At 46.6% G+C, this 22,217-nt stretch overlaps 8 non-coding genes and 31 pseudogenes across 8 annotated transcripts; 12 read left to right on the top strand and 27 right to left on the bottom strand.

Moving 5' to 3' along the window:
- Positions 1–132: 132 nt before the first annotated feature.
- LOC148264527 (5S ribosomal RNA) lies at positions 133–251 on the bottom strand (annotated as a pseudogene).
- A 560-nt stretch (positions 252–811) lies between these two features.
- Positions 812–930, bottom strand: LOC148264528 (5S ribosomal RNA; annotated as a pseudogene).
- Positions 931–1,493: 563 nt separating this feature from the next.
- On the bottom strand, positions 1,494–1,612 carry LOC148264529 (5S ribosomal RNA). The gene has a single exon (XR_015820732.1). It is a non-coding gene; the product is annotated as a 5S ribosomal RNA (ribosomal RNA).
- Positions 1,613–1,821: 209 nt separating this feature from the next.
- LOC148264530 (5S ribosomal RNA) lies at positions 1,822–1,940 on the bottom strand (annotated as a pseudogene).
- A 209-nt stretch (positions 1,941–2,149) lies between these two features.
- On the bottom strand, positions 2,150–2,268 carry LOC148264531 (5S ribosomal RNA; annotated as a pseudogene).
- A 562-nt stretch (positions 2,269–2,830) lies between these two features.
- Positions 2,831–2,949, bottom strand: LOC148264532 (5S ribosomal RNA; annotated as a pseudogene).
- A 562-nt stretch (positions 2,950–3,511) lies between these two features.
- Positions 3,512–3,630, bottom strand: LOC148264533 (5S ribosomal RNA; annotated as a pseudogene).
- A 204-nt stretch (positions 3,631–3,834) lies between these two features.
- Positions 3,835–3,955, bottom strand: LOC148264534 (5S ribosomal RNA; annotated as a pseudogene).
- A 559-nt stretch (positions 3,956–4,514) lies between these two features.
- Positions 4,515–4,633, bottom strand: LOC148264535 (5S ribosomal RNA; annotated as a pseudogene).
- Positions 4,634–5,195: 562 nt separating this feature from the next.
- On the bottom strand, positions 5,196–5,314 carry LOC148264536 (5S ribosomal RNA). Its single transcript, XR_015820407.1, has one exon. It is a non-coding gene; the product is annotated as a 5S ribosomal RNA (ribosomal RNA).
- A 207-nt stretch (positions 5,315–5,521) lies between these two features.
- Positions 5,522–5,641, bottom strand: LOC148264537 (5S ribosomal RNA; annotated as a pseudogene).
- Positions 5,642–5,850: 209 nt separating this feature from the next.
- On the bottom strand, positions 5,851–5,969 carry LOC148264538 (5S ribosomal RNA; annotated as a pseudogene).
- A 563-nt stretch (positions 5,970–6,532) lies between these two features.
- Positions 6,533–6,651, bottom strand: LOC148264539 (5S ribosomal RNA). Its single transcript, XR_015819700.1, has one exon. It is a non-coding gene; the product is annotated as a 5S ribosomal RNA (ribosomal RNA).
- Positions 6,652–7,213: 562 nt separating this feature from the next.
- Positions 7,214–7,332, bottom strand: LOC148264540 (5S ribosomal RNA; annotated as a pseudogene).
- A 1,243-nt stretch (positions 7,333–8,575) lies between these two features.
- Positions 8,576–8,694, top strand: LOC148264541 (5S ribosomal RNA; annotated as a pseudogene).
- A 205-nt stretch (positions 8,695–8,899) lies between these two features.
- LOC148264542 (5S ribosomal RNA) lies at positions 8,900–9,018 on the top strand. The gene has a single exon (XR_015820884.1). It is a non-coding gene; the product is annotated as a 5S ribosomal RNA (ribosomal RNA).
- A 560-nt stretch (positions 9,019–9,578) lies between these two features.
- On the top strand, positions 9,579–9,697 carry LOC148264543 (5S ribosomal RNA; annotated as a pseudogene).
- Positions 9,698–9,904: 207 nt separating this feature from the next.
- Positions 9,905–10,023, top strand: LOC148264544 (5S ribosomal RNA; annotated as a pseudogene).
- Positions 10,024–10,585: 562 nt separating this feature from the next.
- LOC148264545 (5S ribosomal RNA) lies at positions 10,586–10,704 on the top strand (annotated as a pseudogene).
- A 205-nt stretch (positions 10,705–10,909) lies between these two features.
- LOC148264546 (5S ribosomal RNA) lies at positions 10,910–11,028 on the top strand (annotated as a pseudogene).
- Positions 11,029–11,942: 914 nt separating this feature from the next.
- Positions 11,943–12,061, top strand: LOC148264547 (5S ribosomal RNA; annotated as a pseudogene).
- Positions 12,062–12,938: 877 nt separating this feature from the next.
- Positions 12,939–13,057, top strand: LOC148264548 (5S ribosomal RNA; annotated as a pseudogene).
- A 561-nt stretch (positions 13,058–13,618) lies between these two features.
- LOC148264549 (5S ribosomal RNA) lies at positions 13,619–13,737 on the top strand. The gene has a single exon (XR_015820527.1). It is a non-coding gene; the product is annotated as a 5S ribosomal RNA (ribosomal RNA).
- A 562-nt stretch (positions 13,738–14,299) lies between these two features.
- LOC148264550 (5S ribosomal RNA) lies at positions 14,300–14,418 on the top strand. Its single transcript, XR_015820180.1, has one exon. It is a non-coding gene; the product is annotated as a 5S ribosomal RNA (ribosomal RNA).
- Positions 14,419–14,978: 560 nt separating this feature from the next.
- LOC148264551 (5S ribosomal RNA) lies at positions 14,979–15,097 on the top strand (annotated as a pseudogene).
- Positions 15,098–15,304: 207 nt separating this feature from the next.
- On the top strand, positions 15,305–15,423 carry LOC148264552 (5S ribosomal RNA; annotated as a pseudogene).
- An 867-nt stretch (positions 15,424–16,290) lies between these two features.
- LOC148264553 (5S ribosomal RNA) lies at positions 16,291–16,409 on the bottom strand (annotated as a pseudogene).
- Positions 16,410–16,615: 206 nt separating this feature from the next.
- LOC148264554 (5S ribosomal RNA) lies at positions 16,616–16,734 on the bottom strand (annotated as a pseudogene).
- An 882-nt stretch (positions 16,735–17,616) lies between these two features.
- On the bottom strand, positions 17,617–17,735 carry LOC148264555 (5S ribosomal RNA; annotated as a pseudogene).
- A 205-nt stretch (positions 17,736–17,940) lies between these two features.
- Positions 17,941–18,057, bottom strand: LOC148264556 (5S ribosomal RNA; annotated as a pseudogene).
- A 563-nt stretch (positions 18,058–18,620) lies between these two features.
- On the bottom strand, positions 18,621–18,739 carry LOC148264557 (5S ribosomal RNA; annotated as a pseudogene).
- A 207-nt stretch (positions 18,740–18,946) lies between these two features.
- On the bottom strand, positions 18,947–19,065 carry LOC148264558 (5S ribosomal RNA; annotated as a pseudogene).
- Positions 19,066–19,268: 203 nt separating this feature from the next.
- On the bottom strand, positions 19,269–19,387 carry LOC148264559 (5S ribosomal RNA). The gene has a single exon (XR_015820069.1). It is a non-coding gene; the product is annotated as a 5S ribosomal RNA (ribosomal RNA).
- Positions 19,388–19,622: 235 nt separating this feature from the next.
- Positions 19,623–19,741, bottom strand: LOC148264560 (5S ribosomal RNA; annotated as a pseudogene).
- A 209-nt stretch (positions 19,742–19,950) lies between these two features.
- On the bottom strand, positions 19,951–20,069 carry LOC148264561 (5S ribosomal RNA; annotated as a pseudogene).
- A 203-nt stretch (positions 20,070–20,272) lies between these two features.
- Positions 20,273–20,391, bottom strand: LOC148264562 (5S ribosomal RNA). The gene has a single exon (XR_015820323.1). It is a non-coding gene; the product is annotated as a 5S ribosomal RNA (ribosomal RNA).
- A 235-nt stretch (positions 20,392–20,626) lies between these two features.
- Positions 20,627–20,745, bottom strand: LOC148264563 (5S ribosomal RNA; annotated as a pseudogene).
- A 209-nt stretch (positions 20,746–20,954) lies between these two features.
- On the bottom strand, positions 20,955–21,073 carry LOC148264564 (5S ribosomal RNA; annotated as a pseudogene).
- Positions 21,074–21,277: 204 nt separating this feature from the next.
- LOC148264565 (5S ribosomal RNA) lies at positions 21,278–21,396 on the bottom strand (annotated as a pseudogene).
- Positions 21,397–22,217: the final 821 nt, after the last annotated feature.

Below are 22,217 nucleotides of genomic sequence, written 5' to 3' on the forward strand. Positions count from 1 at the left end.
TTCACACTGCACCTCTCATTCTCGTTATAATATCGATTAAAATGCCCCTGCTTCTTGACTCACATTTGCGTATAAACCAGCGGACCCCAGTTTCAGTCGCGCGTAACGTCGAACGACCCGTCTGAAAAAAAATTGGTGCGACACGAGGACTTCCCAAGAAGTCACCCATCCGAGTACTACTCTCGCCCAAGCGCACTAAACTGCGAAGTTCTTATGGGATCCGGTGCATTAGTGCTGGCATGATCGCAACCTTTTAATTCTGCGCTGCAAAAACATAAACTCCTTCTCCTTTCTTCCCCCTCCCGTCATTTGTTTCCTTGTGCGTGCGCACTGCACCTCCCGTGCTCGTTCTAATATCAAGTAAAATGCTACGGTGCCGTGACTCACATTTGCGAATAAACCTGAGGACCATAATTCAAGTCGCGCGTATCGTCGAAAGAATCATCTGCAAAAAAATGGGTGCAACACGAGGAGTTCCTAAGAAAATGGTTGAAATATGAGGACTTCGCAGGAGGTCACCCATCCTAGAGCTACTTTCGCCCAAGCACCCTTAACTTGCGGAGTTCTGATAGAATCCGTTGCATTGGTGCTGGTATGATTGCTCATGTTTCATTCTGCGCTGCAAATACATACACTCCTTCTCCTTCCCTCCCCCTCCCATCAATTGTTTCCTTGTGTGTTCACACTGCACCTCTCATTCTCGTTATAATATCGATTAAAATGCCCATGCTTCTTGACTCACATTTGCGTATAAACCAGCGGACCCCAGTTTCAGTCGCGCGTAACGTCGAACGACCCGTCTGGAAAAAAATTGGTGCGACACGAGGACTTCCCAAGAGGTCACCCATCCGAGTACTACTCTCGCCCAAGCGCACTAAACTGCGAAGTTCTGATGGGATCCGGTGCATTAGTGCTGGCATGATCGCAACCTTTCAATTCTGCGCTGCAAAAACATAAACTCCTTCTCCTTTCTTCCCCCACCCGTCATTTGTTTCCTTGTGCGTGCGCACTGCACCTCCCGTTCTTGTTCTAATATCAAGTAAAATGCTACGGTGCCGTGACTCACATTTGCGAATAAGCCTGAGGACCATAATTCAAGTCGCGCGTATCGTCGAAAGAATCATCTGCAAAAAAATGGGTGCAATACGAGGAGTTCCTAAGAAAATTGTTGAAATATAAGGACTTCGCAGGAGGTCACCCATCCTAGAGCTACTCTCGCCCAAGCACCCTTAACTTGCGGAGTTCTGATAGAATCGGTTGCATTGGTGCTGGTATGATTGCTCATGTTTCATTCTGCGCTGCAAATACATACACATTTTTTCCCTCCATCCCCCCTCCCGTCATTTGTTTCCTTGTGCGTGCACTCTGTATCTCTCATTCTCCTTCTAATATCGATTAAAATGTCCCTGCTTCTTGACTCACATTTGCGTATAAACCAGTGGACCCTAATTCCAGTCGCGCGTAACGTCGAACGACCCGTCTGAAAAAAAAAATTAGTGCAACACAAGGACTTCCCAAGAGGTCACCCATCCGAGTACTACTCTCGCCCAAGCACACTTAACTGCGAAGTTCTGATGGGATCCGGTGCATTAGTGCTGGTATGATCGCACCTGTTTAATTTCGCGCTGCAAATACATAAACTCCTTCTCCTTTCTTCCCCCTCCCGTCATTTGTTTCCATGTGCGTGTGCACTGCACCTCTCGTTCTTGTTCAAATATCAAGTAAAATACCACGGCGCCGTGACTCACATTTGCGAATAAATCTGCGGACCATAATTAAAGTCGCGCGTAACGTCGAACGGCACATCTGAAAAAAAGAAAATGGGTGCAACACGAGAACTTCCCAGGAGGTAACCCATCATTGTACTACTTTCGCCAAAGCACACTTAACTGCGGAGTTCTGATGGGATCCGGTGCATTTGTGCTGGTATGATCGCACCTCTTTAATTCCGCGCTGCAAATACATAAAATCCTTCTCCTTTATTCCCCCTCCCGTCATTTATTTCCTTGTGCGTGCGCAGTGTACCTCTCGTTCTCGTTTAAATATCAAATAAAATGCCACGGCGCCGTGACTCACATTTGCGAGTAAATCTGCGGACCATAATTAAGGTCGCGCGTAACGTCGAACGACACATCTAAAAAAAAGAAAATAGGTGCAACACGAGAACTTCCCAGGAGGTAACCCATCATTGTACTACTTTCGCCAAAGCACACTTAACTGCGGAGTTCTGATGGGATCCAGTGCATTTGTGCTGGTATGATCGCACCCGTTTAATTCCGCGCTGCAAATACATAAACTCCTTCTCCTTTCTTCCCCCTCCCATCATTTGTTTCCTTGTGCGGGTGCACTGCACCTCCCGTGCTCGTTCTAATATCAAGTAAAATGCTACGATGCCGTGACTCACATTTACGAATAAACCTGAGGACCATAATTCAAGTCGCGCGTATCGTCGAAAGAATCATCTGCAAAAAAATGGGTGCAGCACGAGGACTTCCTAAGAAAATGGGTGAAATATAAGGACTTCGCAGGAGGTCACCCATCCTAGTGCTTCTCTCGCCCAAGCACCCTTAACCTACGGAGTTCTTATAGAATCCGTTGCATTGGTGCTGGTATGATTGCTCATGTTTCATTCTCCGCTGCAAATACATACACTTTTTCTCCCTCAATCCCCCCTCCCGTCATTTGTTTCCTTGTGCGTGCACTCTGCATCTCTCCTTCTCTTTCTAATATCAATTAAAATGCCCCTGCTTCTTGACTCACATTTGCGTATAAACTAGCGAACCCTAGTTCCAGTCGCGCATAACGTCGAACGACCCGTCTGAAAAAAAAATTAGTGCGACACGAGGACTTTCCAAGAGGTCACCCATCCGAGTACTACTCTCGCCCAAGCACACTTAACTGCAGAGTTATGATGGGATCCGGTGCATTAGTGCTGGTATGATCGCACCTGTTTAATTTCGCGCTGCAAATACATAAACTCCTTCTCCTTTCTTCCCCCTCCCGTCATTTGTTTCCTTGTGCGTGCGCACTGCACCTCCCGTGCTCGTTCTAATATCAAGTAAAATGCTACGGTGCCGTGACTCACATTTGCGAATAAACCTGAGGACCATAATTCAAGTTGCGCGTATCGATGAAAGAATCATCTACAAAAAAATGGGTGCAACACGAGGACTTCCTAAGAAAATGGGTGAAATAAAAGGACTTCGCAGGAGGTCACCCATCCTAGTGCTACTCTCGCCCAAGCACCCTTAACTTGCGGAGTTCTGATAGAATCCGTTGCATTAGTGCTGGTATGATTGCTCATGTTTCATTCTGCGCTGCAAATACATACACTTTTTCTCCCTCCATCACCCCTCCCGTCATTTGTTTCCTTGTGCGTGCACTCTACATCTCTCCTTCTCATTCTAATATCGAATAAAATGTCCCGGCTTCTTGACTCACATTTGCGTATAAACCAATGGACCCTAGTTCCAGTCACGCGTAACATCGAACGACCCGTCTAAAAAAAAATTTAGTGCGACACGAGGACTTCCCAGGATGTCACCCATCTGAGTACTACTCTCGCCCAAGCACACTTAATTGTGGAGTTCTAATGGGATCCGGAGTATTAGTGCTGGTATGATCGCACCTGTTTAATTTCACGCTGCAAATACATAAACTCCTTCTCATTTCTTCCCCCTCCTGTCATTTGTTTCCTTGTGCGTGCGCACTGCACCTCTCGTTCTCGTTCAAATATCAAGTAAAATGCCACGGCGCCGTGACTCACATTTGCGAATAAATCTGCGGACCATAATTAAAGTTGCGCGTAACGTCGAACGGCACATCTGAAAAAAAAATGGGTGCAAAACGAGAACTTCCCAGGAGGTCACCCATCCGAGTACTACACTCGCCCAAGCACACTTAACTACAGAGTTCTGATGGGATCTAGTGCATTTGTGCTGGTATGATGCCACTTGTTTAATTTTGCGCTTCAAATACAAACACTCCTTCTCTTTTCATCATTCTCCCGTCATTTGTTTCCTTGTGCGTGCGCACTGCACCTCCTGTACTCGTTCTAATATCAAGTAAAATGTCACGGCGTCGTGACTCACATTTGTGAATAAACCTGCGTACCATAAATCAAGTCGCGCGTAACGTCGAAATAATCATCTGCAAAAAGATGGGTGCAACACGAGGACCTCCCAAGAAAATGAGTGAAATATAAGGACTTCGCAGGAGGTAACCCATCCGAGTACTACTCTCGCCCAAGCACACTAAACTGTAGAGTTCTGATGGGATCCGGGGCTTTAGTGCTGGTATGATCGCACCTGTTTAATTTCGCGCTGCAAAAACATACACTGCTTCTCCTTTCTTCCCCCTCCCGTCAATTGTTTCCTTGTGCGTTCACACTGCACCTCTCCTTCTCGTTATAATATCGATTAAAATGCCCCTGCTTCTTGACTCACATCTGCGTATAAACTAGCGGACCCAAGTTCCAGTCGCGCGTAACGTTGAAAGACCCGTCTGAAAAAAAATTGGTGCGACACGAGGACTTCCCAGGAGGTCACCCATCCGAGTACTACTCTCGCCCAAGAGCACTTAACTACGAAGTTCTAATGGGATCCGGTGCATTAGTGCTGGTATGATCGCACCTTTTTAATTCTGCGCTGCAAAAACATAAACTCCTTCTCCTTTCTTCCCCCTCCCATCATTTGTTTCCTTGTGCGTGCGCACTGCACCTCCCGTGCTCGTTCTAATATCAAGTAAAATGCTACGATGCCGTGACTCACATTTGCGAATAAACCTGAGGACCATAATTCAAGTCGCGCGTATCGTCGAAAGAATCATCTGCAAAAAAATGGGTGCAACACGAGGAGTTCCTAAGAAAATGGGTGAAATATAAGGACTTCGCAGGAGGTCACCCATCCTAGTGCTTCTCTCGCCCAAGCACCCTTAACCTGCGGAGTTCTTATAGAATCTGTTGCATTGGTGCTGGTATGATTGCTCATGTTTCATTCTGCGCTGCAAATACATACACTTTTTCTCCCTCCATCCCCCCTCCCGTCATTTGTTTCCTTGTGCGTGCACTCTGCATCTCTTATTCTCGTTCTAATATCAATCAAAATGCCCCTGCTTCTTGACTCACATTTGCGTATAAACCAGCGAACCCTAGTTCCAGTCGCGCATAACGTCGAACGACCCGTCTGAAAAAAAAATTAGTGCGACACGAGGACTTCCCAAGAAGTCACCCATCCTAGTACTACTCTCGCCCAAGCACACTTAACTGCGAAGTTCTGATGGGATCCGGTGCATTAGTGCTGGTATGATCGCACCTGTTTAATTTCGCGCTGCAAATACATAAACTCCTTCTCCTTTCTTCCCCCTCCCGTCATTTGTTTCCTTGTGAGTGCTCACTGCACCTCCAGTGCTCGTTCTAATATCAAGTAAAATGCCACGGTGCCGTGACTCACATTTGCGAGTAAATCTGCGGACCATAATTAAGGTCGCGCGTAACGTCGAACGGCACATCTGAAAAAAAAAATGGGTGCAACACGAGAACTTCCCAGGAGGTAACCCATCATTGTACTACTTTCGCCAAAAGCACACTTAACTGCGGAGTTCTGATGGGATCCGGTGCATTTGTGCTGGTATGATCGTACCTGTTTAATTCTGCGCTGCAAATACATAAACTCCTTCTCCTTTCTTCCCCCTCCCGTCATTTATTTCCTCGTGCGTGCGCACTGCACCTCTCGTTCTCGTTTAAATATCAAGTAAAATGCCACGGCGCTGTGACTCACATTTGCGAATAAATCTGTGGACCATAATTAAAGACGCGCGTAACGTCGAACGACACATCTGAAAAAAAGAAAATGGGTGCAACACGAGAACTTCCCACGAGGTAACCCATCATTGTACTACTTTCGCCAAAGCACACTTAACTGCGGAGTTCTGATGGGATCCGGTGCATTTGTGCTGGTATGATCGCACCCGTTTAATTACGAGCTGCAAATACATAAACTCCTTCTCCTTTCTTCCCCCTCCCATCATTTGTTTCCTTGTGCGGGTGCACTGCACCTCCCGTGCTCATTCTAATATCAAGTAAAATGCTACGATGCCGTGACTCACATTTGCGAATAAACCTGAGGACCATAATTCAAGTCGCGCGTATCGTCGAAAGAATCATCTGCAAAAAAATGGGTGCAACACGAGGACTTCCTAAGAAAATGGGTGAAATATAAGGACTTCGCAGGAGGTCACCCATCCTAGTGCTTCTCTCGCCCAAGCACCCTTAACCTGCGGAGTTCTTATAGAATCCGTTGCATTGGTGCTGGTATAATTGCTCATGTTTCATTCTGCGCTGCAAATACATACACTTTTTCTCCCTCCATCCCCCCTCCCGTCATTTGTTTCCTTGTGCGTGCACTCTACATCTCTCCTTCTCGTTCTAATATCAATTAAAATGCCCTTGCTTCTTGACTCACATTTGCGTATAAACAAGCGAACCCTAGTTCCAGTCGCGCACAACGTCGAACGACCTGTCTGAAAAAAAAAATTAGTGCGACACGAGGACTTCCCAAGAGGTCACCCATCCAAGTACTACTCTTGCCCAAGCACACTTAACTGCGGAGTTCTGATGGGATCCGGTGCATTAGTGCTGGTATGATCGCACCTGTTTAATTTTGCGCTGCAAATACATAAACTCCTTCTCCTTTCTTCCCCCTCCCGTCATTGTTTCCTTGTGCGTGCGCACTGCACCTCCCGTGCTCGTTCTAATATCAAGTAAAATGCTATGGTGCCGTGACTCACATTTGCGAATAAACCTGAGGACCATAATTCAAGTCGCGCGTATCCGCGAGAGAATTATCTGCAAAAAAATGGGTGCAACATGAGGACTTCCTAAGAAAATGGGTGAAATATAAGGACTTCGCTGGAGGTCACCCATCCTAGTGCTACTCTCGCCCAAGCACCCTTAACTTGCGGAGTTCTGATAGAATCCGTTGCATTGGTGCTGGTATGATTGCTCATGTTTCATTCTGCGTTGCAAATACATACACTTTTTCTCCCTCCATCCCCCCTCCCGTCATTTGTTTCTATGTGCGTGCACTCTGAATCTCTCATTCTCGTTCTAATATCAATTAAAATGCCCCTGCTTCTTGACTCACATTTGCGTATAAACAAGTGGACCCTAGTTCCAGTCGCGCGTAACGTCGAACGACCCGTCTGAAAAAAAAAATTAGTGCGACACGAGGACTTCCCAAGAGGACACCCATCCAAGTACTACTCTCGCCCAAGAACACTTAACTGCAGAGTTCTGATGGGATCCGGTGCATTAGTGCTGGTATGATCGCACCTGTTTAATTTCGCGCTGCAAATACATAAACTCTTTCTCCTTTCTTCCCCCTCCCGTCATTTGTTTCCTTGTGCGTGCGAACTGCACCTCCCGTGCTCGTTCTAATATCAAGTAAAATGCTACGGTGTCGTGACTCACATTTGCGAATAAACTTGAGGACCATAATTAAAGTCGCGCGTATCGTCGAAAGAATCATCTGCAAAAAAATGGGTGCAACATGAGGACTTCACAAGAAAATGGGTGAAATATAAGGACTTCGCAGGAGGTAACCCATGCTAGTACTACTCTCGCCCAAGCACCCTTACCTACGGAGTTCTGAGAGAATTCGTTGCATTGGTGCTGGTATGATCGAACCTGTTTCATTTCGTGCTGAAAATACATACACTCATTCTCCTTCCCTCCCCCTCCCATCAATTGTTTCATTGTGCGTTCACACTGCACCTCTCCTTCTCGTTCTAATATCGAATAAAATGCCCCTTCTTCTTGACTCACATTTGCGTATAAACTAGCGGACCCTAGTTCCAGTCGCGCGTAACGTCGAACGACCCGTCTGAAAAAAAATTGGTGCAACACAAGGACTTCCAGTGCATTAGTGCTGGTATGATCGCACCTCCGCAGTTAAGTGTGCTTGGGCGAGAGTAGTACTCGGATGGGTGACCTCCTGGGAAGTCCTCGTGTCGCACCAATTTTTTTTCAGACAGGTCGTTCGACGTTACGCGCGACTGGAACTAGGGTCCGCTGGTTTATACGCAAATGTGAGTCAAGAAGCAGGGGCATTTTAATCGATACTAGAACCAGAAGGAGAGGTGCAGTGTGAACGCACAAGGAAACAATTGATGGAAGGGGGAGGAAAGGAGAAGGAGTGTATGTATTTTCAGCACGAAATGAAACAGGTGCGATCATACCAGCACTAATACAACGGATTCTATCAGAACTCCGTAGGTAAGGGTGCTTGGGCGAGAGTAGTACTAGCATGGGTTACCTCCTGCGAAGTCCTTATATTTGACCCATTTTCTTGTGAAGTCCTCGTGTTGCACCCATTTTTTTGCAGATGATTCTTTCGACGTTACACGCGACTTGAATTATGGTCCTCAGGTTTATTGGCAAATCTGAGTCACGGCGCCGTAGCATTTTATTTGATATTAGAACGAGCACGGGAGGTGCAGTGCGCACGCACAAGGAAACAAATGGCGGGAGGGGGAAGAAAGGAGAATGAGTTTATGTATTTGCAGCGCGAAATTAAACAGGCGCGATCATAACAGCACTAATGCACCGGATCCCATCAGAACTCCGCAGTTAAGTGTGCTTGGGCGAGATTAGTACTCGGATGGGTGACCTCCTTGGAAGTCCTCGTGTCGCACCAATTTTTTTTCAGACGGGTCGTTCGACGTTACGCGCTTCTAGAACTAGGGTCCGCTGGTTTATACGCAAATTTGAGTCAAGAAGCAGGGGCATTTTAATCGATATTAGAACGAGAATGAGAGGTGAAGTGTGAACGCACAAGGAAACAAATGACGGGAGGGGGAAGAAAGGAGAAGGAGTGTATGTATTTGCAGCGCGAAATTAAACAGGTGCGATCATACCAGCACTAAAGCTCCGGATCTCATCAGAACTCCGCAGTTAAGTGTGCTTGGGCGAGGGTAGTACTTGGATGGGTGACCACCTGGGAAGCCCTCGTGTTGCACATATTTTTTTTCGGATGGGTTTTTCGACGTTACGCGCAAATGGAATTATAATCCGCTGGTTCATTTGCAAAGGTGAGTCACGGTGCCCGGGCATATTACTTGATATTAGAACGAGAAAGAAAGATGCAGAGTGCACGCACAAGGAAACAAATCATGGGAGGGGGGATGGAAGGAGAAAGAGTGTATGTATTTGCAGTGCAGAATGAAACATGAGGGATCATACCAGCACTAATGCAACGGATTCTATCAGAACTCCGCAGTTAAGGGTGCTTGGGCGAGAAAAGTACTCGGATGGGTGACCTCCTGCGAAGTCCTTATATTTCACCCATTTTCTTGGGAGGTCCTCGTGTTGCACCCATCATTTTGCATATGACTCTTTCGACGTTACGCGCGACTTGATTTATGGTCCGCAGGTTTATTCGCAAATTTGAGTCACGGCGCCGTGGCATTTTACTTGATATTATAACGAGCACGGGAGGTGCAGTGCGCACGCACAAGGAAACAAATGACGGGAGGAGGAAGAAAAGAAAAGGAGTGTATGTATTTAAAGCGCAAAATTAAACAAGTGGCATCATACCAGCACTAATGCACTAGATCCCATCAGAACTCTGCAGTTAAGTGTGCTTGGGCGAGAGTAGTACTCGGATGGGTGACCTCGTGGGAAGTCCTCGTGTCGCACTAATATTTTTTTTCAGACGGGTCGTTCGACGTTACGCGCGACTGGAATTAGGGTCCACTGGTTTATACGCAAATGTGAGTCAAGAAGCAGGGGCATTTTAATCGATATTAGAACGAGAAGGAGAGGTGCAGTGTGAACGCACAAGGAAACAATTGACGGGAGGGGGAAGAAAGGAGAATGAGTGTATGTATTTGCAGCGCGAAATTAAACAGGTGCAATCATACCAGCACTAAAGCTCCAGATCCCATCAGAACTCCGCAGTTAAGTGTGCTTGGGCGAGAGTAGTACTCGGAAGGGTGACCTCCTGGGAATTCCTCGTGTCGCACTAATTTTTTTTTCAGACGGGTCGTTCGACGTTACGCGCGACTGGAACTAGGGTCCACTGGTTTATACGCAAATGTGAGTAAAGAAGCAGGGGCATTTTAATCGATATTAGAACGAGAAAAAGAGATGCAAAGTGCACGCATAAGGAAACAAATGACGGGAGGGGGGATGGAGGGAGAAAAAGTGTATATATTTGCAGCGTAGAATGAAACATGAGCAATCATACCAGTACAAATGCAACGGATTCTATCAGAACTCCGCAAGTTAAGGGTTCTTGGGCGAGAGTAGCACTAGGATGGGTGACCTCCTGCGAAGTCCATATCTTTCACCCATTTTCTTAGGAAGTCCTCGTGTTGCACCCATTTTTTTACAGATGATTCTTTCGACGATACGCGCGACTTGAATTATGGTCCTCAGGTTTATTCGCAAATGTGAGTCACGGCACCGAAGCATTTTACTTGATATTAGAACGAGCACGGGAGGTCTAGTGCGCACGCACAAGGAAACAAATGACGGGAGGGAGAAGAAAGGAGAAGGAGTTTATGTATTTGCAGCGCGGAATTAAAGGGGTGCGATCATACCAGCACTAATGTGCCGGATACCTTCAGAACTCCGCAGTTAAGTGTGCTTGGGCGAGAGTAGTACTCGGATGGGTGACCTCCTAGGAAGTCCTCGTGTCGCACCAATTTTTTTTCAGACGGGTCGTTCGACGTTACGCGCGACTGGAATTAGGGTCCGCTGGTTTATACGCAAATGTGAGTCAAGAAGCAGGGGCATTTTAATCGATATTAGAACGAGAATGAGAGGTGAAGTGTGAACGCACAAGGAAACAAATGACGGGAGGGGGAAGAAAGGAGAATGAGTGTATGTATTTGCAGCGCGAAATTAAACAGGTGCAATCATACCAGCACTAAAGCTCCAGATCCCATCAGAACTCCACAGTTAAGTGTGCTTGGGCGATGGTAGTACTTGGATGGGTGACCACTTGGGAAGCCCTCGTGTTGCACCTATTTTTTTACGGATGGGTTGTTCGACGTTACGCGCGAATGGAATTATAAACCGCTGGTTCTTTTGCAAAGGTGAGTCATGGTGCCGGGGAATATTACTTGATATTAGAACGAGAAAGAGAGATGCAGAGTGCACGCACAAGAAAACAAATGACGGGAGGGGGGATGGGAGGACAAAGAGTGTATGTATTTGCAGTGCAAAATGAAACATGAGGGATCATACCAGCACTAATGCAACGGATTCTATCAGAACTCTGCAGTTAAGGGTGCTTGGGCGAGAAAAGTACTCAGATGGGTGACCTCCTGCGAAGTCCTTATATTTCACCCATTTTCTTGGGAGGTCCTCGTGTTGCACCCATCTTTTTGCAGATGATTCTTTCGACGTTACGCGCGACTTGATTTATGGTCTACAGGTTTATTCGCAAATGTGAGTCACGGTGCCTTGGCATTTTACTCTATATTAGAACGAGTACGGGAGGTGCAGTGCGCACGCACAAGGAAACAAATTACGGGAGGAGGAAGAAAAGAGAATGAGTGTATGTATTTGAAGCGCAAAATTAAACAAGTGGCATCATGCCAGCACTAATGCACTGGATCCCATCAGAACTCTGCAGTTAAGTGTGCTTAGGCGAGAGTAGTACTAGGATGGGTGACCTCCTGCGAAGTCCTTATATTTCACCCATTTTCTTAGGAAGTCCTCGTGTTGCACCCATTTTTTTGCAGATGATTCTTTCGACGATACGCGCGACTTGAATTATGGTCCTCAGGTTTATTCGTAAGTGTGAGTCACCGCACCGTAGCATTTTACTTGATATTAGAACGAGCACGGGAGGTGCAGTGTGCACGCACAAGGAAACAAATGATGGGAGGGGGAAGAAAGGAGAAGGAGTTTATGTATTTGCAGCGCGAAATTAAAGGGGTGTGATCATACCAGCACTAATGCGCTGGATCCCATCCGAACTCCGCAGTTAAGTGTGCCTGGGCGAGAGTAGAACTCGGATTGGTGACCTCCTGGGAAGTCCTCGTGTCGCACCAATTTTTTTTCAGACGGGTCGTTCGACGTTACGCGCGACTGGAACTAGGGTCCGCTGGTTTATACGCAAATGTGAGTCAAGAAGCAGGGGCATTTTAATCGATATTAGAAAGAGAAAGAGAGGTGCAGTGTGAACGCACAAGGAAACAATTGATGGGAGGGGGAGGGAAGGAGAAGGAGTGTATGTATTTTCAGCACGAAATGAAACAGGTGCGATCATACCAGCACTAATGCAACGAATTCTATCAGAACTCCGTAGGTAAGGGTGCTTGGGCGAGAATAGTACTAGCATGGGTTACCTCCTGCGAAGTCCTTATATTTCGCCCATTTTCTTGTGAAGTCCTCGTGTTGCACCCATTTTTTTGCAGATGATTCTTTCGACGTTACGCGCGACTTGAATTATGGTCCTCAGGTTTATTCGCAAATGTGAGTCACGGCGCTGTAGCATTTTACTTGATATTAGAACGAGAACGGGAGATGCAGTACGCACGCACAAGGAAACAAATGACGGGAGGAGGAAAAAAGGGGAATGTGTTTATTAATTTGCAGCGCGAAATTAAATAGGTGCGATCATACCACCACTAATGCACCGGATCCTATCAGAACTCCGCAGTTAAGTGTTCTTGGGCGAGATTAGTACTCGGATGGGCGAGATTAGTACTCGTGTCGCACTAATTTTTTTTCAGACGGGTCGTTCGACGTTACGCACGTCTGGAACTAGGGTCCGCTGGTTTATACGCAAATGTGAGTCAAGAAGCAGGGGCATTTTAATCGATATTAGAACGAGAATGAGAGGTGAAGTGTGAACGCACAATGAAACAAATGACGGGAGGGGGAAGAAAGGAGAAGGAGTGTATGTATTTGCAGCGCAAAATTAAACAGGTGCGATCATACCAGCACTAAAGATCCGGATCCCATCAGAACTTCACAGTTAAGTGTGCTTGGGCGAGAGTAGTACTCGGATGGGTGTCCACCTGGGAAGCCCTCGTGTTGCACCTATTTTTTTTTCGGATGGGTTGTTCGACGTTACGCGCGAGTGGAATTATAAACCACTGGTTCATTTGCAAAGGTGAGTCACGGTGCCGGGGCATATTACTTGATATTAGAACGAGAAAGAGAGATGCAGAGTGGACGCACAAGGAAACAAATGACGGGAGGGGGGATGGGAGGAGAAATAGTGTATGTATTTGCAGTGCAGATTGAAACATGAGGAATCCTACCAGTACTAATGCAACGGATTCTATCAGAACTCCACAGTTAAGGGTGCTTGGGCGAGAAAAGTACTCGGATGGGTGACCTCCTGCGAAGTCCTTATATTTCACCCATTTTCTTGGGAGGTCCTCGTGTTGCACCAATCTTTTTGCAGATGATTCTTTCGACATTACGCGCGACTTGATTTATGGTCCGCAGATTTATTTGCAAATGTGAGTCACGGCGTTGTGGCATTTTACTTGATATTTGAACGAGAACGAGAGGTGCAGTGTGCACGCACAAGGAAACAAATGACGGGAGGGGGAAGAAAGAAGAAGGAGTTTATGTATTTGCAGCGCAAAATTAAACAGGTGCGATCATACCAGCACTAATTCACCGGATCCCATCAGAACTCCGCAGTTAAGTGTGCTTGGGCGAGAGTAGTACTCGGATGGGTGACCTCTTGGGAAGTCCTCGTGCCGCACTAATTTTTTTTTCAGACGGGTCGTTCGACATTACGCGCGACTGGAACTAGGGTCCACTGGTTTATACGCAAATGTGAGTCAAGAAGCAGGGGCATTTTAAACGATATTAGAACGAGAAAGAGAGATGCAGAGTGCACGCACAAGGAAACAAATGACGGGAGGGGGGATGGAGGGAGAAAAAGTGTATGTATTTGCAGCGTAGAATTAAACAGGAGCAATCATACCAGCACCAATGCAACGGATTCTATCAGAACTCCGCAAGTTAAGGGTGCTTGGGCGAGAGTAGCACTAGGATGGGTGACTTCCTGCGAAGTCCTTATATTTCACCCATTTTCTTAGGAAGTCCTCGTGTTGTACCTATTTTTTGGCAGATGATTCTTTCGACGATACGCGCGACTTGAATTATGGTCCACAGGTTTATTCACAAATGTGAGTCATGGCACCGTAGCATTTTACTTGACATTAGAACGAGCACGGGAGGTGCAGTGCGCACGCACAAGGAAACAAATGACGGGAGGGAGAAGAAAGGAGAAGGAGTTTATGTATTTGCAGCGCGAAATTAAACGGGTGCGATCATGCCAGCACTAATGCACCGGATCCCATCAGAACTCCGCAGTTAAGTGTGCTTGGGCGAGAGTAGTACTCGGATGGGTGACCTCCTAGGAAGTCCTCGTGTCGCACCAATTTTTTTTCAGACGGGTTGTTCGACGTTACGCGCGACTGGAACTAGAGTCCACTGGTTTATACGCAAATGTGAGTAAAAAAGCAGGGGCATTTTAATCGATATTAGAACGAGAATGAGAGGTGCAGTGTGAACGCACAAGGAAACAATTGATGAGAGGGGGAGGGAAGGAGAAGGAGTATATGTATTTTCAGCACGAAATGAAACAGGTGCGATCATACCAGCACTAATGCAACAGATTCTATCAGAACTCCGTAGGTAAGGGTGCTTGGGCGAGAGTAGTACTAGCATGGGTTACCTCATGCGAAGTCCTTATATTTCACCCATTTTCTTGTGAAGTCCTCGTGTTGCACCCATTTTTTTTGCAGATGATTCTTTCGACGTTACGCGCGACTTGTATTATGGTCCTCAGGTTTGTTCGTAAATGTGAGTCACGGCGCTGTAGCATTTTACTTGATTTTAGAATGAGAACGGGAGGTGCAGTGCGCACGCACAAGGAAACAATTGACGGGAGGGGGAAGAAAAGGGAATGAGTTTATGTATTTGCAGCCCAAAATTAAACAGGTGCGATCATACCAGCATTAATGCACTGAATCCCATCAGAACTCCGCTGTTAAGTGTGCTTGGGCGAGATTAGTACTCGGATGGGTGACCTCCTGGGAAGTCCCCGTGTCGCACCAATTTTTTTTTTCAGACGGGTCGTGTGACGTTACGCACGTCTGGAACTAAGGTCCGCTGGTTTGTACGCAAATGTGAGTCAAGAAGCAGGGGCATTTTAATCGATATTAGAACGAGAATGAGAGGTGAAGTGTGAACGCACAAGGAAACAAATGACGGGAGGGGGAAGAAAGGAGAAGGAGTGTATGTATTTGCAGTGCGAATTTAAACAGGTGCGATCTTACCAGCACTAAAGCCCCGGATCCCATCAGAACTCCGCAGTTAAGTTTGCTTGGGCGAGAGTAGTACTCGGATTGGTGACCACTTGGGAAGCCCTCGTGTTGCACCTATTTTTTTTCGGATGGGTTTTTCGACGTTACGCGCGAATGGAATAATAAACCGCTGGTTTATTTGCAAAGGTGAGTCACGGTGCAGGGGCATATTACTTGATATTAGAACGAGAAAGAGAGATACAGAGTGCACGCACAAGGAAATGAATGACGGGAGAAGGGATGGAAGGAGAAAGAGTGTATGTATTTGCAGTGCAGAATGAAACATGAGGGATCATACCAGCACTAATGCAACAGATTCTATCAGAACTCCGCAGTTAAGGGTGCTTGGGCGAGAGTAGTACTCGGATGGGTGACCACTTCGGAAGTCCTCGTGTTGCACCCATTTTCTTGGGAGGTCCTCGTGTTGCACCCATCTTTTTGCAGATGATTCTTTCGACGTTACGCGCGACTTGATTTTTGGTCCGCAGGTTTATTTGCGCGTAACGTCGAACGGCACATCTGAAAAAAAGAAAATGGGACCGTAATTCAAGTCGCGCGTATCGTCGAAAGAATCATCTGCAAAAAAATGGGTGCAACACGAGAACTTCCTAAGAAAATGGGTGAAATATAAGGACTTCTCAAGAGGTCACCCATCCTAGTGCTACTCTCGCCCAATCACCCTTAACTTGCGGAGTTCTGATAGAATCTGTTGCATTGGTGCTGGTATGATTGCTCATGTTTCATTCTGCGGTGCAAACACATACACTTTTTCTCCCTCCATCCCCTCTCCCGTCATTTGTTTCCTTATGCGTGCACTCTGCATCTCTCCTTCTAGTTCTAATATCGATTAAAATGCCCCTACTTCTTGACTCATATTTGTGTATAAACCAGTGGACCCTAGTTCCAGTCGCGCGTAACATCGAATGACCCGTCTGGAAAAAAAAATTAGTGCGACACGAGGACTTCCCAGGAGGTCACCCATATGAGTACTACTCTCGCTCAAGCACACTTAACTGCGGAGTTCTGATGGGATCCGGTGCATTAGTGCTGGTATGATCGCACCTGTTTAATATTGCGCTGCAAATACATAAACTCCTCCTTTCTTCCCCCTCCCGTCATTTGTTTCCTTGTGCATGCGCACTGCACCTCTCGTTCTTATTCAAATATCAAGTAAAATTCCACGGCGCCGTGACTCACATTTGCGAATAAATCTGCGGACCATAATTAAAGTCGCGCGTAACGTCGAACGGCACATCTAAAAAAAAGAAAATGGGTGCAACACGAGAACTTCCCAGAAAGTAACCCATCATTGTACTACTTTCGTCAAAGCACACTTAACTGCGGAGTTCTGATGGGATCCGGTGCATTTGTGCTGGCGTGAGCGCACCTGTTTAATTTCGGGATGAAAATACATACACTCCTTCTTCCCTCCCCCCCTCCCATCATTTGTTTCCTTGTGCGTTCACACTGCACCTCTCTTTCTCGTTCTAATATCGATTAAAATGCCCCTGATTCTTGACTCACATTTGCGTATAAACCAGCGGACCATAGTTTCAGTCGCACGTAAAGTCGAACGACCCATCTGAAAAAAAATTTTTGCGATACGAGGACTTCCCAAGAGGTCACCCATCCGAGTACTACTCTCCCCCAAGCACACTTAACTGTAAAGTTATGATGGGATCCAGTGCATTAGTGCTGGTATGATGCCACTTGTTTAATTTTGCGCTTCAAATACATACGCTCCTTCTCTTTTCTTCCTCCTCCCGTCATTTGTTTCCTTGTGCGTGCGCACTACATCTCCCGTACTCGTTCTAATATCAAGTAAAATGCCACGGTGCCGTGACTCACATTGGCGAAAAAACCTGCGGACCATAAATCAAGTCGCGCGTAATATCGTAAGAATCATCTGCAAAAAGATGGGTGCAACACGAGGACCTCCAAAGAAAATGGGTGAAATATAAGGACTTCGCAGGAGGTCACCCATCCGAGTACTTTTCTCGCCCAAGCATCCTTAACTGCGGAGTTATGATAGAATCCGTTGCATTAGTACTGGTATGATCCCTCATGTTTCATTCTGCACTGCAAATACATACACTATTTCTCCTCCCATCCCCCCTCCCGTCATTTGTTTCCTTGTGCGTCCACTCTGCATCTCTCTTTCTCGTTCTAATATCAAGTAATATGCCCCGGCACCGTGACTCACCTTTGCAAATGAACCAGCGGTTTATAATTCCATTCGCGCGTAATGTCGAACAACCCATCCGAAAAAAATAGGTACAACACGAGGGCTTCCCAAGTTGTCACCCATCCGAGTACTACTTTCGCCCAAGCACACTTAAGTGCGGAGTTCTGATGGGATCCGGGGCTTTAGTGCTGGTATGATCGCACCTGTTTAATTTCGCGATGCAAATACATACACTCCTTCTCCTTTCTTCCCCCTCCGATCATTTGTTTCCTTGTGTGTTCACACTTCACCTCTTCTTCTCGTTCTAATATTGATTAAAATGCCCCTGCTTCTTGACTCACATTTGCGTATCAACCAGCGGACCCTAGTTCCAGTCGCGCGTAACGTCGAACGACCCGTCTGAAAAAAAATTGGTGCGACGAGGACTTCCCAAGAGGTCACCCATCTGAGTACTACTCTCGCCCAAGCACACTTAACTACGGAGTTCTGATGGGATCCGGTGCATTACTGCTGGAATGATTGCACCTGTTTAATTTCCTGCTGCAAATACATAAACTCATTCCCCTTTCATCCCCCTCTCGTCATTTGTTTCCTTGTGCATGCGCACTGCAGCTCCCGTTCTCGTTCTAATATCAAGTAAAATGCTACAGCGCCGTGACTCACATTTGCGAATAAACCTGAGGACCATAATTCAAGTCGCGCGTAACGTCAAAAGAATCATCTGCAAAAAAATTGGTGCAACACGAGGACTTCCTAAGAAAATGGGTGAAATATAAGGACTTCGCAGGAGGTCACCCATCCTAGTGCTACTCTCGCCCAAGCACCCTTAACTTGCGGAGTTCTGATAGAATCCGTTGCATTGGTGCTCGTATGATTGCTCATGTTTCATTTTGCGCTGCAAATACATACACTTTTTCTCCCTCTATCCTCCCTCCCGTCATTTGTTTCCTTGTGCGTGCACTCTGCATCTCTCCTTCTCGTTCTAATATCGATTAAAATGCCCCTGCTTCTTGACTCACATTTGCATATAAACCAGTGGACCCTAGTTCCAGTCGCGCGTAACGTTGAACGACCCGTCTGAAAAAACAAATTAGTGCGACACGAGGACTTCCCAGGAGGTCACCCATCCGAGTACCACTCTCGCCCATGCACACTTAACTGCGGAGTTCTGATGGGATCCGGTGCATTAGTGTTGGTTTGATCGCACCCGTTTAAGTTCGCGCTGCAAATACATAAACTACATCTCTGTTCTTCCCCCTCCCGTCATTTGTTTCCTTGTGCGTGCGCGATGCACCTCTCGTTCTCGTTCAAATATCAAGTAAAATGCCACAGCGCCGTGACTCACATTTGCGAATAAATCTGCGGACCATAATTAAAGTCGCGCGTAACGTCAAACGGCACATCTGAAAAAAAAAATGGGTGCAACACGAGAACTTCCCAGGAGGTAACCCATCATTGTACTACTTTCGTCAAAGCACTCTTAACTGCGGAGTTCTGATGTGATCCGGTGCATTTGTGCTGGCGTGAGCGCACCTGTTTAATTTCGGGATGAAAATAAATACACTCCTTCTTCCCTCCCACCTCCCATCATTTGTTTCCTTGTGCATTCACACTGCACCTCTTCTTCTCGTTCTAATATCGATTAAAATGCCCCAGATTCTTGACTCACATTTGCGTATAAACCAGCAGATTATAGTTCCAGTCGCGCGTAATGTCGAACGACCCGTCTGAAAAAAAATTGGTGCGACACGAGGACTTCCCAAGAGGTCACCCATCCGAGTACTACTCTCGCCCAAGCACACTTAACTACGGAGTTCTGATGGGATCCGGTGCATTAGTGCTGGTGTGACCGCACCCGTTTAATTTCGCGCTGCAAATACATAAACTCCTTCTCCTTTCTTCCCCCTTCCGTCATTTGTTTCCTAGTGCGTGCGCACTGCACCTCTCGTTCTCGTTCAAATATCAAGTAAAATACCACGGCGCCGTGACTCACATTTGCGAATAAATCTGCGGACCATAATTAAAGTCGCGCGTAACGTCGAAAGAATCATCTGCAAAAAAATGGGTGCAACACGAGGACTTCACAAGAAAATGGGTGAAATATAAGGACTTCGCAGGAGGTAACCCTTGCTAGTACTACTCTCGCCCAAGCACCCTTACCTATGGAGTTCTGATGGGATCCGGTGCATTAGTGCTGGTTTGATCGCACCCGTTTAAGTTCGCGCTGCAAATACATAAACTACATCTCTGTTCTTCCCCCTCCCGTCATTTGTTTCCTTGTGCGTGCGCGATGCACCTCTCGTTCTCGTTCAAATATCAAGTAAAATGCCACAGCGCCGTGACTCACATTTGCGAATAAATCTGCGGACCATAATTAAAGTCGCGCGTAACGTCAAACGGCACATCTGAAAAAAAAACAATGGGTGCAACACGAGAACTTCCCAGGAGGTAACCCATCATTGTACTACTTTCGTCAAAGCACTCTTAACTGCGGAGTTCTGATGTGATCCGGTGCATTTGTGCTGGCGTGAGCGCACCTGTTTAATTTCGGGATGAAAATAAATACACTCCTTCTTCCCTCCCACCTCCCATCATTTGTTTCCTTGTGCATTCACACTACACCTCTTCTTCTCGTTCTAATATCGATTAAAATGCCCCAGATTCTTGACTCACATTTGCGTATAAACCAACGGATTATAGTTCCAGTCGCGCGTAACGTCGAACGACCCGTCTGAAAAAAAATTGGTGCGACACGAGGACTTCCCAAGAGGTCACCCATCCGAGTACTACTCTCGCCCAAGCACACTTAACTGCGGAGTTCTAATGGGATCCGGTGCATTAGTGCTGGTGTGACCGCACCCGTTTAATTTCGCGCTGCAAATACATAAACTCCTTCTCCTTTCTTCCCCCTCCCGTCATTTGTTTCCTAGTGCGTGCGCACTGCACCTCTCGTTCTCGTTCAAATATCAAGTAAAATACCACGGCGCCGTGACTCACATTTGCGAATAAATCTGCGGACCATAATTAAAGTCGCGCGTAACGTCGAAAGAATCATCTGCAAAAAAATGGGTGCAACACAAGGACTTCACATGAAAATGGGTGAAATATAAGGACTTCGCAGGAGGTAACCCTTGCTAGTACTACTCTCGCCCAAGCACCCTTACCTATGGAGTTCTGATGGGATCCGGTGCATTAGTGCTGGTTTGATCGCACCCGTTTAAGTTCGCGCTGCAAATACATAAACTACATCTCTGTTCTTCCCCCTCCCGTCATTTGTTTCCTTGTGCGTGCGCACTGCACCTCTCGTTCTCGTTCAAATATCAAGTAAAATGCCACGGCGCCGTGACTCACATTTGCGAATAAACCTGCGGACCATAATTAAAGTCACGCGTAACGTCGAACGGCACATCTGAAAAAAAGAAAATGGGTGCAACACGAGAACTTCCCAGGAGGAAACCCATCATTGTACTACTTTCGCCAAAGCACACTTAACTACGGAGTTCTGATGGGATCCGGTGCATTTGTGCTGGTGTGACCGCACCTGTTTAATTTCGTGCTGAAAATACATACACTCCTTCTTCCCTCCCCCCCTCCCATCATTTGTTTCCTTGTGCGTTCACACTGCACCTCTCCTTCTCATTCTTATATCGATTAAAATACCCTTGATTCTTGACTCACATTTGCATATAAACCAGCGGACCATAGTTCCAGTCGCGCGTAACGTCGAACGACCCGTCTGATAAAAAATTGGTGCAACACAAGGACTTCCCAAGAGGTCACCCATCCGAGTACTACTCTCGCCCAAGCACACTTAACTGCAGGGTTCTGATGGGATCCAGTGCATTAGTGCTGGTATGATCACACCCGTTTAAATTCGCGCTGCAAATACATAAACTCCTTCTCCTTTCTTCCCCCTCCCGTCATTTGTTTCCTTGTGCGTGTGCACTGCACCTCCCGTGCTCGTTCTAATATCAAGTAAAATACTACGGTGCCGTGACTCACATTTGCGAATAGACCTGAGGACCATAATTCAAGTCGCGCGTAACGTCGAAGGAATCATTTGCAAAAAAATGGGTGCAACACGAGGACTTTAAAAGAAAATGGGTGAAATATAAGGACTTCGCAGGAGGTAGCCCAGGCTAGTACTCTTCTCGCCCAAGCACCCTTACCTACGAAGTTCTGATAGAATCCGCTGCATTAGTGCTGGTATGATCGCACCTGTTTAATTCTGCACTGCAAATACATACACTCTTTCTCCTCCCATCCCCCCTCCCGTCATTTGTTTCCTTGTGCGTGCACTCTGCATCTCTCTTTCTCGTTCTAATATCAAGTAATATGCCCCGGCTCCGTGACTCACCTTTGCAAATAAACCAGCGGTTTATAATTCCATTCGCGTGTAACGTCGAACAACCCATCCGAATACTAATCTCGCCTAAGCACACTTCACTGCGGAGTTCTGATGGGATCCGGTGCATTAGTGCTGGTATGATCGCACCTGTTTAATTTCGCGCTGCAAATACATACACTCATTCCCCTTTCGTCCCCCTCCCGTCATTTGTTTCCTTGTGCGTGCGCACTGCACCTCCCGTTCTCGTTCAAATATCAAGAAAATGCTACAGCACCGTGACTCACATTTGCGAATAAACCTGAGGACCATAATTCAAGTCGCGCGTAACGTCAAAAGAAT

The sequence above is a fragment of the Carica papaya genome, chromosome 5, assembly GCF_054855325.1.
Source record: "Carica papaya isolate Zhongbai chromosome 5, ASM5485532v1, whole genome shotgun sequence".
Lineage (NCBI taxonomy): Eukaryota > Viridiplantae > Streptophyta > Magnoliopsida > Brassicales > Caricaceae > Carica > Carica papaya.